This window comes from Oncorhynchus gorbuscha, linkage group LG25 (genome assembly GCF_021184085.1).
Source record: "Oncorhynchus gorbuscha isolate QuinsamMale2020 ecotype Even-year linkage group LG25, OgorEven_v1.0, whole genome shotgun sequence".
Lineage (NCBI taxonomy): Eukaryota > Metazoa > Chordata > Actinopteri > Salmoniformes > Salmonidae > Oncorhynchus > Oncorhynchus gorbuscha.
The window spans coordinates 14,984,506-15,001,134 of NC_060197.1; positions in this window are offsets into that span (position 1 = coordinate 14,984,506).

The window sequence follows — 16,629 nt, forward strand, 5'->3', positions numbered from 1 at the left end:
ACCAGGGCACGTTTTAATGTCCGCTTAACCAGAGAACTGATTGAACTTCCTCCATTAGTGTCAACCCTGTGGGACTAAGTGACGGGCATTTCACGAATAAATGGACTTTTGCCATTTGAAATGTTACTGTGCACGTCCGTCAGCTAATGGTCTTCACATATCAAGATGCACGACACCGTAGGAGAGGAATTGAATAGAGGCCGTTAAAGGTATTGAATCGAATAGCCTCCTCTAGAGAACGTAACATTTGTTGCTTTAATGAAGTGGGTAGAAGCCTGGTCAAAGCAGAGAGACACAACTCAGAACCAGCAGATGGGAAAGGCCAAGTCTGCCATGTGTGCTGGCTTATGAGGATGTAAGGGGAGCTAAGGAGGAAGCTAGCTCAGAGAGCCTAGAGAGATGGGGCTGATTTAGAATATGATAAACTATCTTTCCGTTGCCGGGAATAAGTGGTGGGAGCTTTAGAATGTTTTTTTCTTCTCGCGGCTCATATAATTCCTCCACCTCGGCTGCGCCAGTGGCAGACAGTCGGTATTAATCCATTACATCCCGAGGAAGATTACATTGTTTTGGGAGACATGGAAAGTCCGCTGGCCGCTGCTGTACTGAATATAAAATGGTTAAATCAAATTATTAAAATACCACTGGTCACTGTGTTTAATTAGAGATATGTTACATTTAAGGTAATGTCTGACACCTACAAGGAATTGTCACCCCGTGATGGACAGTTAGACACGGGAGTGATCTGATTGGCTCCCTTAAAGAAGGGATGGTACATTGATGTGGTGATGTGCTGATGAGGCACAGGGAGTCAGGAATAAAGAGGGGCATGCTAAATAACCATCAAACAGAAATAGTCAATGGTGAGGAACTAATCAGTGATTCACACAGATAACTCGAGGTGTTTTCACCCTGGATGACGTGAGTCACACAGCTGATTTGATACCGTCAGGGATGGAGAATACTTTCCCCTCTCTTTTCTCTCTCTTATTCCCTCTTCCTATCCTCCCCTCTGCAGGTGAAAATGCCACCAAGTCACCTTTCCTGAGACTTGTTTATAGAACCAGTGTGCTTGTGCTAGCCTGCAAGGGGCCACAATTGATAGTAGCCCAAAATGTTATTGTGTGGACTCATATCAAGCGGACTTTGCAGTCTGCATATCAAACAAGCTCTCACCAGGTCAGATTCAGAAGAGGAGATGATGAGAAGAAAAGGAAGAAGCATCTTTGTGATGCATGGGGTCATAAAAACCCACGTGTTTCCTCAGTTCAATGTGTTGGGTTGTGTTGGGAGGCATGAAGGGTAAATGCAGACAAACACATTAAGGGAGTGTTGATGTAACCAAACTTTAAACTGCTTATTAATCATGCATTTCATCGAGTTACATTATTTACCAGAGCAAATCAGTTCAACTGCAATGCTCAACTGTTGGTGTAAATACTTAAACTGCGTACATAAATAGTGTTCCATTGTGCTCTTGATTCATGGAGTAATCCAGATTTTTCTCTGCAACTACTTTAAATAATTAATGCACTTTATATCAGCTGCCCCAAGCATAAATGTTAGGAAAGTGTATGTATGTATGTATGTATGTATGTATGTATGTATGTATGTATGTATGTATGTATGTATGTATGTATGTATGTATGTATGTATGTATGTATGTATGTATGTATGTATGTATGTATGTATGTATGTATGTATGTATGTATGTATGTATGTATGTATGTATGTATGTATGTATGTATGTATGTATGTATGTATGTATGTATGTATGTATGTATGTATGTATGTATGTATGTATGTATGTATGTATGTATGTATGTATGTATGTATGTATGTATGTATGTATGTATGTGTGGTGCGTAACGTGTGGTGTACATATAATACTATCCATATATGAAATATATGTATAAGAAATACTCAAATTAGGATACATTAGCATTTTAGGTCCATGTTTTATCCAGGGAAGTTCATTTCAACTTCTGAAATATTCCAAATAAGGAAACACTGAATAATTTTGACCTTTTTTCCATCTACCGTCAGAAACAACAAAAGTCTTAGCCACTATTCTACTACAATAACACTTTTGATGTCAACATAAAATGATTATAGCAGCATGGCCACTAGTGGTAAAATATTGAATAACCATCTTCTCAGCAGAAAGACAGTTAAATAATTCTTTATCTTTGTCAAAGTAGACAGAGATTGTGTGATTGGAGAAGGGAAAGCACTGTTTGCCACCTGAGGTCTCCACAAGGCTTCAGACAGCAGTATGCCTGGCTGCATCCTGTATCATGTGTTGTTAGGCCACTAAGGTAGCTTGAAGGATGGGCATACTCAAAGCACTGGTCCACTTTGCTTACCCTTTTAAAATTGATTATTCAAACATATTGGGGAAAAGGCTGTGTTTCTGTTCCCCATGCTACCTTCCAACACACGTTCACAAACCATGTGCCACAACGAAAGGCTGACTCAGTGCTTGTCGAGATTTGAGACATCGTGCAGATTATCAATAGATGATGGCGTTCTTGTAATTGACCTGGCTAACAACAGAAAGACAAACTAAACTAGGAAAACATGGTTATGTTAGCAGAAAGGATAGCAGAAGGTTTGGAAACTTTATACAAACCCTTTTTTGGGGTGTTCCAATTTTAAGCCAAACCCCCAAAGTCAAGGTATTTTGAAAGTGCAGAATCAGCTAACTTTTTAAAATATAGTACAGTCTCTATGAAAGCCTGCGCTATCAGACAGATTTAGGGTGGCAGGTAGCCTATCGGTTAGAGCATTGGGCCAATAAGCGAAAGGTTGTTGGTTTAAATACCCAAGCTGACAAGGTGAGAATTCTGTTGATGTGCCCTTGAGCAAGCCACTTAACCATAATTTGTTGCAGGGGCATCGTGCTACTATGGCTGACCCTGTAAAACAACACATATCCCTGCACATATCTGGTGTATGTGACAATACAACATATTATTCATCTTCATTTAATTACATCCAAACTAGTTGAATATGGGGGTCTCTTTCAAAAGAGTAAGATGGCTTTGTGTTTTATTAAAATCCTAATAATATAATATATTGATCGCAGGCAGGCAGCTTTGAGTAAGAGCTGGCCCAGTCCAATAACACAGACACACACACACACACACATACACACTTGGCTTTAATTTAAGAAACTAGTCACAATTTCCATTTTAATAATCAGCAAAGACAGTATTAATCCGATACTCTAAATAAACACGATCCACTTTTGAGATAAGAAAATATATAATGAGGATTGTTTTCAAAATGTCACATTGTCATGTAGCAGTGAACACCTTATGGGCATGATTTGTTTATGGGGTTATATTGCAGTCTGGGCCATTTGGACATTTTCTCCATCTCTCTCCTAATGTTGTTAAGTACTGGAAGACACGGGGCTGCATGCAAAAGGCTATTCCAGGCCATTTATCTTGCGTTCAGTAGCCTTGAAATGGCATTTAAAGATTTTATTGTGCATTTCATGAAAGGTCGGCATTGCTCGTTGGGCACTTGATGTGCAGTGGACTGAAAGGTTCCTTGCAGCCAGTCCCGTCTACCCCGTCTGCCCCCTCATCCTCTCTCCTCGGATCAGTTCCCTCAGGGAGAGGGTACTTTTGTTGTTGTTTATTATTATTATTTTCCCCTAACCATACCAACCCTCCCCTTAATGGAGTAAACTAATGGTCAACAACACTTCAACTTCTACGGACACAATATATTTTACAATAGTTCTATTTTGTTTGTTTTTCGTCCCATCCTTCAGCTACCTTCAATCCCTCCCATCTATTTCTGAAGACCAACCAGTTTGCAGTTCCATTTTGTCACATGTGCCCCCTCTCCGGCCTCCGTGTCATGTCTGTGCGCTGTCTGTTTGTCTTATTTTGTATTATGTTGTATATATTTATGAAAACACTCACTCCCTGAACTTGCTTCTCGACTCTCAGCGCACATTGTTACAGAATAACACCTCACCTAAGGGAAGCGTCGGTGAGTGTTTTTTGTTTTGTTTTTGTTTTGGAGGTGATCTCAGATCCGGGTGTCAGAACCGGAGATACCTGGGACAACAAAAAAAATAGTGCTTTTTTTCAACAACAAGGACAAGTGACCCCAAAATTTTGGACGGTAGTGTATTTTTCAAATGTGCTGTTTCACAAAAGTACTGAACCTATATACATTTTGCTGACACAGTATATAGGAAGGGTACTTTCACTAAAACTGTGTGGGCAGAGAGATCAGCTCCTGATCCGTAGAGCAGCGGATAATGCTGTAAGCTGTGTGTATATGGTACACACAGAGCATGTACACACACACACATACACACAGCGCCCACGTTTACACACATACACAAGCACAAACGTGCACACATACACACACACACACACACACACTGTTTCAGAAGAAAATGCAACAAAAAAAAAGAAAATAAAAAAAGTTTCTTCATGTAATAGATTGAACAAGCTTCCAGTACATGTTGTCCCTGTTGTGACTCTGTTTTTAGGACCTCTTGTGCCTTGTTGTCTGGTACAGTCTCCTGGCCTCGAGATGATCCAGCTAACAACCCTGAACCCCTACAGCTGCATCGATGTGGGGTCTGTAAGGTTGACGGGCACAATATGCAGATGAAAAGATTTCCCACAAGGTCAGAGATCAGGACGTGCAGCCACGCTCTCCTGCTGTTGCCAAGACGGCTGTGATCTCCGGGGTTACACCCTTCTGGGTCCCCACGGGCATTCTGAGTCTGCCTCCGGACAAATTACACATGGTACTACAGTACTTTACAGTTTTCAGAGAGCATCGCATGCTGCTTTGTGTGGGGGATTCCAAGTATTCACCCACAGTAATTTAAGCTGCCTAACATAGGACTAGGTTATACTCTACCCTTTCATTCTACCCTTTCATTCTACTAACCAACTAGGAACTAAGTGTGGCAGTCAAAGCCAGCAGTAACAAATACCTCAGTATAATGTATTGCGTAGTGGTGTTGTTATCTTTAGACCAAGTATCCTTCTCCTGGTATGACAACCTGGACTCAGAGCATTTCATATTATTCTGTACGTAATTCCGGATTTCTCCATTTAGTATGGTATGTTACTTTTGGTATGGTTACATAAGATAAAAAAAGGTGGGTGGATGGATAGGCACATAATGCGAATGTCTAGCAACTTAAAGGTTGGAAGTTCAAATCTCATCACAGACAACTTTGGCATTTTAGCAACTTTTCAACTACTCACTATTTTTTAGCTACTTTGCAACTACTTAGCATGTTAGCTAACCCTTGCCCTAACCCTAACCTTAACCCTTTTAACTAACCCTTCACCTAACCCTAACATTAACCCTTTTAACTAACCCTTCCCCTAACCCTAACATTAACCGTTTTAACTAACCCTTCCCCTAACCTTAACCCTTTTAACTAACCCTTCACCTAACCCTAACCTTAACCATTTTAACTAACTCTTCACCTAACCCTAACCTTAACCCTTTTAGCTAACCCTTCACCTAACCCTAACCCTTTTAACTAACCCTTCACCTAACCCTAACATTAACCCTTTTAACTAACTCTTCCCCTTAACCCTAACCTTAACCCTTTTAACTAACCCTTCACCTAACCCTAACATTAACCCTTTTAACTAACCCTTCACCTAACCCTAACATTAACCCTTTTAACTAACCCTTCACCTAACCCTAACCTTAACCCTTTTAACTAACTCTTCACCTAACCATAACATTAACCCTTTTAACTAACCCTTCACCTAACCCTAACCTTAACCCTTTTAACTAACTCTTCACCTAACCATAACATTAACCCTTTTAACTAACCCTTCACCTAACCCTAACCTTAACCCTTTTAGCTAACCCTTCACCTAACCATAACATTAACCCTTTTAACTAACCCTTCACCTAACCCTAACCTTAACCCTTTTAACTAACCCTTCACCTAACCCTAACCTTAACCCTTTTAGCTAACCCTTCACCTAGCCCTAACCTTAACCCTTTTAACTAACTCTTCCCCTTAACCCTAACCTTAACCCTTTTAACTAACCCTTCACCTAACCCTAACCTTAACCCTTTTAACTAACTCTTCCCCTTAACCCTAACCTTAACCCTTTTAACTAACTCTTCACCTAACCATAACATTAACCCTTTTAACTAACCCTTCACCTAACCCTAACATTAACCCTTTTAACTAACCCTTCACCTAACCCTAACCTTAACCCTTTTAGCTAACCCTTCACCTAACCCTAACCTTAACCCTTTTAACTAACCCTTCACCTAACCCTAACCTTAACCCTTTTAACTAACTCTTCACCTAACCATAACATTAACCCTTTTAACTAACCCTTCACCTAACCATAACATTAACCCTTTTAACTAACCCTTCACCTAACCCTAACCTTAACCCTTTTAACTAACTCTTCACCTAACCATAACATTAACCCTTTTAACTAACCCTTCACCTAACCCTAACCTTAACTCTTTTAACTAACTCTTCACCTAACCATAACATTAACCCTTTTAACTGACCCTTCACCTAACCCTAACCTTAACCCTTTTAGCTAACCATTCACCTAACCCTAACCTTAACCCTTTTAACTAACTCTTCACCTAACCATAACATTAACCCTTTTAACTAACCCTTCACCTAACCCTAACATTAACCCTTTTAACTAACCCTTCACCTAACCCTAACCTTAACCCTTTTAACTAACTCTTCACCTAACCATAACATTAACCCTTTTGACTAACCCTTCACCTAACCCTAACCTTAACCCTTTTAACTAACTCTTCACCTAACCATAACATTAACCCTTTTAACTAACCCTTCACCTAACCCTAACCTTAACCCTTTTAACTAACCCTTCACCTAACCCTAACATTAACCCTTTTAACTAACCCTTCACCTAACCCTAACCTTAACCCTTTTAGCTAACCCTTCACCTAACCCTAACCTTAACCCTTTTAACTAACCCTTCACCTAACCCTAACCATAACCCTTTTAACTAACTCTTCACCTAACCATAACATTAACACTTTTAACTAACCCTTCACCTAACCCTAACATTAACCCTTTTAACTAACCCTTCACCTAACCCTAACCTTAACCCTTTTAACTAACCCTTCACCTAACCCTAACATTAACCCTTTTAACTAACCCTTCACCTAACCCTAACCTTAACCCTTTTAACTAACTCTTCACCTAACCATAACATTAACCCTTTTAACTAACCCTTCACCTAACTCTAACCTTAACCATTTTAACTAACTCTTCACCTAACCATAACATTAACCCTTTTAACTAACCCTTCACCTAACCCTAACCTTAACCCTTTTAGCTAACCCTTCACCTAACCATAACATTAACCCTTTTAACTAACCCTTCACCTAACCCTAACCTTAACCCTTTTAGCTAACCCTTCACCTAACCCTAACCTTAACCCTTTTAACTAACTCTTCACCTAACCATAACATTAACCCTTTTAACTAACTCTTCACCTAACCATAACATTAACCCTTTTAACTAACCCTTCCCCTAACCCTAACATTAACCGTTTTAACTAACCCTTCCCCTAACCTTAACCCTTTTAACTAACCCTTCACCTAACCCTAACCTTAACCATTTTAACTAACTCTTCACCTAACCCTAACCTTAACCCTTTTAGCTAACCCTTCACCTAACCCTAACCCTTTTAACTAACCCTTCACCTAACCCTAACATTAACCCTTTTAACTAACTCTTCACCTAACCATAACATTAACCCTTTTAACTAACCCTTCACCTAACCCTAACCTTAACCCTTTTAACTAACTCTTCCCCTTAACCCTAACCTTAACCCTTTTAACTAACCCTTCACCTAACCCTAACATTAACCCTTTTAACTAACCCTTCACCTAACCCTAACATTAACCCTTTTAACTAACTCTTCACCTAACCCTAACCTTAACCCTTTTAACTAACTCTTCACCTAACCATAACATTAACCCTTTTAACTAACCCTTCACCTAACCCTAACCTTAACCCTTTTAGCTAACCCTTCACCTAACCATAACATTAACCCTTTTAACTAACCCTTCACCTAACCCTAACCTTAACCCTTTTAACTAACCCTTCACCTAACCCTAACCTTAACCCTTTTAGCTAACCCTTCACCTAGCCCTAACCTTAACCCTTTTAACTAACTCTTCCCCTTAACCCTAACCTTAACCCTTTTAAGTAACCCTTCACCTAACCCTAACCTTAACCCTTTTAACTAACTCTTCCCCTTAACCCTAACCTTAACCCTTTTAACTAACTCTTCACCTAACCATAACATTAACCCTTTTAACTAACCCTTCACCTAACCCTAACATTAACCCTTTTAACTAACCCTTCACCTAACCCTAACCTTAACCCTTTTAGCTAACCCTTCACCTAACCCTAACCTTAACCCTTTTAACTAACCCTTCACCTAACCCTAACCTTAACCCTTTTAACTAACTCTTCACCTAACCATAACATTAACCCTTTTAACTAACCCTTCACCTAACCATAACATTAACCCTTTTAACTAACCCTTCACCTAACCCTAACCTTAACCCTTTTAACTAACTCTTCACCTAACCATAACATTAACCCTTTTAACTGACCCTTCACCTAACCCTAACCTTAACCCTTTTAGCTAACCCTTCACCTAACCCTAACCTTAACCCTTTTAACTAACTCTTCACCTAACCATAACATTAACCCTTTTAACTAATCCTTCACCTAACCCTAACATTAACCCTTTTAACTAACCCTAACCTTAACCCTTTTAACTAACTCTTCACCTAACCATAACATTAACCCTTTTAACTAACCCTTCACCTAACCCTAACATTAACCCTTTTAACTAACCCTTCACCTAACCCTAACCTTAACCCTTTTAACTAACCCTTCACCTAACCCTAACATTAACCCTTTTAACTAACCCTTCACCTAACCCTAACCTTAACCCTTTTAGCTAACCCTTCACCTAACCATAACATTAACCCTTTTAACTAACCCTTCACCTAACCCTAACCTTAACCCTTTTAGCTAACCCTTCACCTAACCCTAACCTTAACCCTTTTAACTAACTCTTCACCTAACCATAACATTAACCCTTTTAACTAACTCTTCACCTAACCATAACATTAACCCTTTTAACTAACCCTTCACCTAACCCTAACATTAACCCTTTTAACTAACCCCTTCACCTAACCCTAACCTTAACCCTTTTAGCTAACCCTTCACCTAACCCTAACCTTAACCCTTTTAACTAACCCTTCACCTAACCCTAACCTTAACCCTTTTAACTAACTCTTCACCTAACCATAACATTAACCCTTTTAACTAACCCTTCACCTAACCCTAACATTAACCCTTTTAACTAACCCTTCACCTAACCCTAACCTTAACCCTTTTAACTAACTCTTCACCTAACCATAACATTAACCCTTTTAACTAACCCTTCACCTAACCCTAACCTTAACTCTTTTAACTAACTCTTCACCTAACCATAACATTAACCCTTTTAACTGACCCTTCACCTAACCCTAACCTTAACCCTTTTAGCTAACCCTTCACCTAACCCTAACCTTAACCCTTTTAACTAACTCTTCACCTAACCATAACATTAACCCTTTTAACTAACCCTTCACCTAACCCTAACATTAACCCTTTTAACTAAACCTTCACCTAACCCTAACCTTAACCCTTTTAACCAACCCTTCACCTAACCATAACATTAACCCTTTTAACTAACCCTTCACCTAACCCTAACCTTAACCCTTTTAACTAACTCTTCACCTAACCATAACATTAACCCCTTTAACTAACCCTTCACCTAACCCTAACCTTAACCCTTTTAGCTAACCCTTCACCTAACCATAACATTAACCCTTTTAACTAACCCTTCACCTAACCCTAACCTTAACCCTTTTAGCTAACCCTTCACCTAACCCTAACCTTAACCCTTTTAACTAACTCTTCACCTAACCATAACATTAACCCTTTTAACTAACCCTTCACCTAACCCTAACATTAACCCTTTTAACTAACCCTTCACCTAACCCTAACCTTAACCCTTTTAGCTAACCCTTCACCTAACCCTAACCTTAACCCTTTTAACTAACCCTTCACCTAACCCTAACCTTAACCCTTTTAACTAACCCTTCACCTAACCCTAACCCTTTTAACTAACCCTTCACCTAACCTTAACCCTTTTAACTAACCCTTCACCTAACCTTAACCCTTTTAACTAACTCTTCCCCTTAACCCTTTTAACTAACTCTTCCCCTTAACCCTTGTCGTGGAGCCCAATCAGCAATGCAAAACGGTCTTGAGTGGCAATAAATCTGCCAAATGAGCTTATTCACTTTTCATACAACCACTATTTTCGACACACCCACGCGTCCATACTCCGGTCGCTATATTGGGCTGCAGCTATCCATACTTGGTAATCTTCAGAATAGGAATAGCAAACACAACATTCTGTTAGTTACAGCATGCCTTTTGCTATGTAAATATCATTGTGGGTTTACCAATAAAGTTACCATATTGTTTTTAACATGATCATCATTGTCTGTTATCTTTTAGCATTATGAATTCGATTTGGGCTATACGTAACTTTCAATGAGAGTGCCGCAGGGCAACCAATGCACAGTTGGGCTCGTAGCAATGTTTGGAATGCATGGTTTTGTTGGGTAATTGGGACTCGTGAAAAGATAGGGAATAACAGTGGCTTACGAAAGTATTCACCCCCCTTGGCATTTTTCCTATTTTGTTGCCTTACAACCTGGAATTAAAATAGATTTTTTGGGGTGGTTTGTATAATTTGATTTACACAACATGCCTACCACTTTGAAGATGCAAAATATATTTTATTGTGAAACAAACAAGAAATAAGACAAAAAAAACAGAACTTGAGTGTGAATAACTATTTACCCACCCCAAAGTCAATACTTTGTAGAGCCACCTTTTGCAGCAATTACAGCTGCAAGTCTCTTGGGGTATGTCTCTATAAGCTTGGCACATCTAACCACTGGGATTTTTGCCCATTCTTTAAGGCAAAACTGCTCCAGCTCCTTCAAGTTGGATGGGTTCCGCTGATGTAATATAATAATAATAATATATGCCATTTAGCAGACGCTTTTATCCAAAGCGACTTACAGTCATGTGTGCATACATTCTACGTATGGGTGGTCCCGGGGATCGAACCCACTACCCTGGCGTTACAAGCGCCATGCTCTACCAACTGAGCTACAAAAGGACCCTTCTGTAGCGCATACGTAGAATGTATGCACACATGACTGTAAGTCGCTTTGGATAAAAGCGTCTGCTAAATGGCATATATTATTACACAATCTTTAGGTCATACCACAGATTCTCAATTGGATTGAGGTCTGGGCTTTGACTAGGCCATTCCAATACATGTAAATGTTTCCACTTCAACAACTAAAGTGTTGCTTTAACAGTATGCTTAGGGTCATTGTCCTTGTGAAGGTGAACCTCCGTCCCAGTCTCAAATCTCTGGACGACAAACAGATTTCCCTCAAGAATTTCCCTGTATTTAGCACCATCCCTCATTCCTTCAATTCTGACCAGTTTCCCAGTCCCTGTGATGAAAAAAAAGGGTGATGAAAAAAGGGTGATGAGAGGTGTTGGGTTTGTGCCAGACATAGCATTTTCCTTGTTGGCCAAACAGCTGAATTTTAGTGGGGAGTCTCCCACATGCCTTTAGGTGAACACCAAATGTGTTTGCTTATTTGTTTCATTAAGCGATGGCTTTTCTTTGGCCACTCTTCTGTAAAGCCCAGCTCTGTGGTACGGCTTAAAGTGGTCCTATGGACAGATACTCCAACCTCCACTGTGGAGCTTTGCAGCTCCTTCAGGGTTATCTTTGGTCTCTTTGTTGCCTCTCTGATTAATGCCCACCTTGCCTGGTCTGTGAGTTTTAGTGGACGGTCCTCTCTTGGCAGGTTTGTTGTGGTGCCATATTCTTTCAATTTTTTAATAATGTATTTAATGGTGCTCTGTGGGATGTTCAAAGTTTCGGATATATTTTGTTATAACCCAACCTTGATCTGTACTTCTCCCTGACCTGTTTGGAGAGCTCCTTGGTCTTAATGGTGCCGCTTGCTTGGTGGTGCCCCTTGCTTAGTGGTGTTGCAGACTCTGGGGCCTTTCAGAACAGTTGTATATTTACTGAGATCATGTGACAGTTCATGTGACTTTATTTAAATAATTATGTGACTTCTGAAGGTAATTGGTTCCACCAGATCTTATTTAGGGGCTTCATAGCAAAGGGGGTGAATATATATACGCGCACCACTTTTCATTTTTGGACCAATTTGGACTATTTTGTGTATTTCCATTACATGAAATGCAAATATAAATCCACTTAAATTACAGGTTGTAATGCAACAAAATAGGAAAAACACCAAGGGGGATGAATACTTTTGCAATGCACTGTATCTAGTGAATATTATGTTGAAAGATCTACTGCAGTATGAATATTGAATCATGTATTGAGCTCTATTTTTATGACATTGAGGTTGCGTTACACCAATGTTAAAAACCTATTGTGTGATCATGTTTAAAAGCATTTACTCTATACTTCCGGTGGTGTAGACAACCCTCTACTGAGCTACAGTAATGATTTAGTACAAGCTGGGTAGTTCTCCGTAAATATATTTAGCTTGGCATTTAGCCCAGAATCTTGGTTGGTTAGTAGTTTGTCCTGAGTCTGTGAGACTTTTGAATATGTTTGTCCTTCCTTTGTTTCTTACTTTACCTGTACATTCTTTACATTCTTACTTTACCTGTACATTCTTTACATTCTTACTTTACCTGTACATTCTTTACATTCTTACTTTACCTGTACATTCTTTACATTCTTACTTTACCTGTACATTCTTTACATTCTTACTTTACCTCTACATTCTTTACATTCTTACTTTACCTGTACATTCTTTACATTCTTACTTTACCTGTACATTCTTTACATTCTTACTTTACCTGTACATTCTTTACATTCTTACTTTACCTCTACATTCTTTACATTCTTACTTTACCTGTACATTCTTTACATTCTTACTTTACCTGTACATTCTTTACATTCTTACTTTACCTCTACATTCTTTACATTCTTACTTTACCTGTACATTCTTTACATTCTTACTTTACCTCTACATTCTTTACATTCTTACTTGACATGTATTCTTTGACATTTATTTTTATTCATTTTTTCTTTATTATTTTTATAAATAAATCCACCACCTCTTTTGTACCGAACCTCTTGCATTCCGCTTCCATCCTTCTCCATGTACCTTCATCTTTAAAGGTCAAAGGTTAATCCATTACCAACTAGCCACAAACACATCCCTACTCAGTGGTGCTACTGGCATCATTACACTTCTCAGCCTAAAACCTGCCAATATGATTGCTCATAACCCTGGGACTTGCATAAATCTATTCAGGCTCTGTCACCGGTTGATAGATGAACGGGTTTTTAAAAAATGCAATATTGGGAACCAAACAATGCCTGCACTATAGTTAAATATACTGTATCTCTGGAGAAATATAAAAATCTGTTTTCTCAAGGACATAGCGAGAGAAAAAAAATTAAAGAGACACAGAAAGGGCCCAGTTTTTCCCCCCAGCTGTTTACAGGGTGCCTCAGAGGCCGTAAATTTAGAGGAGTTGAAGCATATTGGGCATCATCTCCGGCACCCATCATTCCAGAAATTGCCCCTCTTTACCCTCTCTGCAGAAGTACTCAGTTCATTGCTATGCTCGCGGATCCCTCACTCTGTCACTTTGCGGGTGACACTCCTCGCGGGCCCGCTAAACAACCAGCCGCCATGATATCCGAAGTGTAGAGGAGCCGATTGGAATGTGGCCTCCTCGAATATGTAAAGGCTAATAATATTTCCCTTACAAGACCCTCTTCGCACTCGCAGTCGTTGAAGTCAAGCCTTTAAAAAGCATTGCGAAGAAAGGCTCCAGATGTCTAATCTGTCAAGAAAATGCTCAAGTCATGAGCGATTATTTTGCCATCTAACTGAATATCAGATCTGGCCATCTACACATCAACCACATCTTAAGGGGATTTAAACATGGCTTAACAGACTCCCTTTGACTCAATAAGCTCAGTCCTTTGAATGGAGGGATCCAAAGGGTTGCCTGGAGGTCTGCAGTTTCTGCACCTAAATTCACAAAAGTGAAATATCCCCACACCAACTTTTATCGAATTCGACACTTTGAAGGGCTTTTTCTCTGCTCCATCTCTCATTTTTAAAACTATTGATTCCCCCCCCAACCATATCTGACCTTGCATTTTCAATAAGCTTCCCTTTCTCGTTTTTTTCCTATAGCCGTACAATGCGTCTCTCTCTCTCTCTCTCTCTCTCTCTCTCTCTCTCTCTCTCTCTCTCTCTCTCTCTCTCTCTCTCTCTCTCTCTCTCTCTCTCTCTCTCTCTCAGAGCTGGCAAAATTGTAACAGTAAACACACCATCTACTCTCAGCAATTATCAAAGGGGTTAGAGTGGGAGAGGAATTGATCTACACGCATGCAGCACAACAGCAAACAAAGCCTCTGTTTCCCCTGTGTGCATAGCAATTATGAAGTGCAAGAAGAAGCAACATTTGCACGAGATATAAAAAGACATCTAGACAGACATCGACAAACACAGTGTGTCACAAAAAAAACTGTGACCAAACAGAAACACTCTAGCAATTGGTTGTAATTATCACTTGCATTTTGTTTGTGTTCCTCTGCAAAAGAAACACGTTCTTGATGTTTGCCTGCCCTCTTGACGATCATATTGATCGAGTTTACCATTTCCAAGTGAGTGCAAATAACTGAAGGCAGTTAGAAATGAAACACTGTCGCTACATACGGCCTATTAAGACTTTGCACATAGGGCATCCACATACAACCCCTTTTCTACTTCCACAATAGATTTCAAACCTTTGTTCTGCGTGTTTGTCGCAACTCTCGTCTGTCAACTGTATGTGACCGAGTGCTTGTTCCTCTGCCTCCCATTCAATCTATTCCTGGAGTGTTTGATTCAAGCCCTGACATGAAATGTCCCTCGGTCGCTGGAGCGAGAGATATAGATAAATGAACGACATTTAGGAAAACATTTATTGATGTGATGTAGCTGCAACAGTCTGTTGTTTTTCAGTGCCATGATGGTACAGTCAAAGAAGTGCTGGGTTGTTTGGTTGACCCAACTGCTGGGTTGCTGGCATTGGTTCACTTAGTTGGGTTGTTTCCTTTAAAAAACGCTGGGTTATTGATGCTGGGTGCTGGGTTATTGTTGCTGGTTTATTGAGATATGACCCAGAGGGTCAGATCAGAAGACTGGAGGGGTAGTTTACTAGGGCCAAGGCATTGAGAGTAAATGTCATTCCTGTTCATCTGTTCCATTGTATAGTTATTGCATGTGAAGGTTGAACATTGACCTATTTGTAGCTTCAATGACACTTACAGAGGTGGATAAGTTTCTTGACAGCATATGTACATCACGTTGTTCACGTTGTTGGTATACTGTACCTTATTATAATGTGCAATAAATAATCCAAATATTATAGAAGAATGTGTACCAAAAAAAAAGGAAAATTGCATTTGCACAATATAAATTTACCATGATGGACAGATCTAGCTGAAAGCCATGCCCCTAAAAAACCACTCCTCCTGAAAATAGCCAGATTACATTTAAAAAAGACCCAGCTGCTTGGTCAACCCAGCATCAGATGAAAAACTACCCAGTTGATGGTTAAATTAACTGATGTTTGGGTAATCGCCAAAACCCAACATGTTGGGTTCTTTGCAAGACCCAACTGACTGGGTCAAAATAACTATTTAGCCAAGCGCTTGTTTACCAAATAATACACATTGGGTCGTTTTTAGCCCATCATTTTGGGGTTTAGAAATGCACTCACAAGGTCTGACAGAATCAAAATAAAAGCTATTATCTTGACGTGATGTATTGGTGGTGGTGGGAATATACTGGTTCCTTCCATTTACACAGCTATAGCAATAATAATTTCTTACTCTTTTATAGCGCTTTTCATTACAATCTGGAAGAGCTTTAAGCAGGAAAAAATTACATGCCTTGAATTTTTTTGTTGTCAATAGATGGACGATCATGGCAGGCAAGGTCGTTCATTGGCTTGAGCAGTCAGCACCAGAAGGAAGGATAGAGTAGAGGCAGTTTGGAGATGAAACGGAGTGGGGTCACATCTAGGGGGTTTCAGACTTGTATACAGCGCTTTCGGGAAGTATTCAGACCCCTTGACTTTTTCCACATTTTGTCAAGTTACAACCTTATGAGTGAGTGGCTTTGAGGCAAGTCTCTGAATGTCCTTGAGTGGCCCAGCCAGAGCCCGGACTTGAACCTGATCTAATCTCTCAGGAGAGACCTGAATTAGTTGTGTGGCAACACTCCCCATGCAACCTGACAGAGCTTAAGAGGATCTGCAGAGGGGATTGGGAGAAACTCCACAAATAAATGTATGCCAAGCTTGTAGTGTCATACCCAAGAAGACTCAAGGCTGTAATCGCTGCCAAAGGTTGCTTCAACAAAACATATTTCAGTTTTTACTTT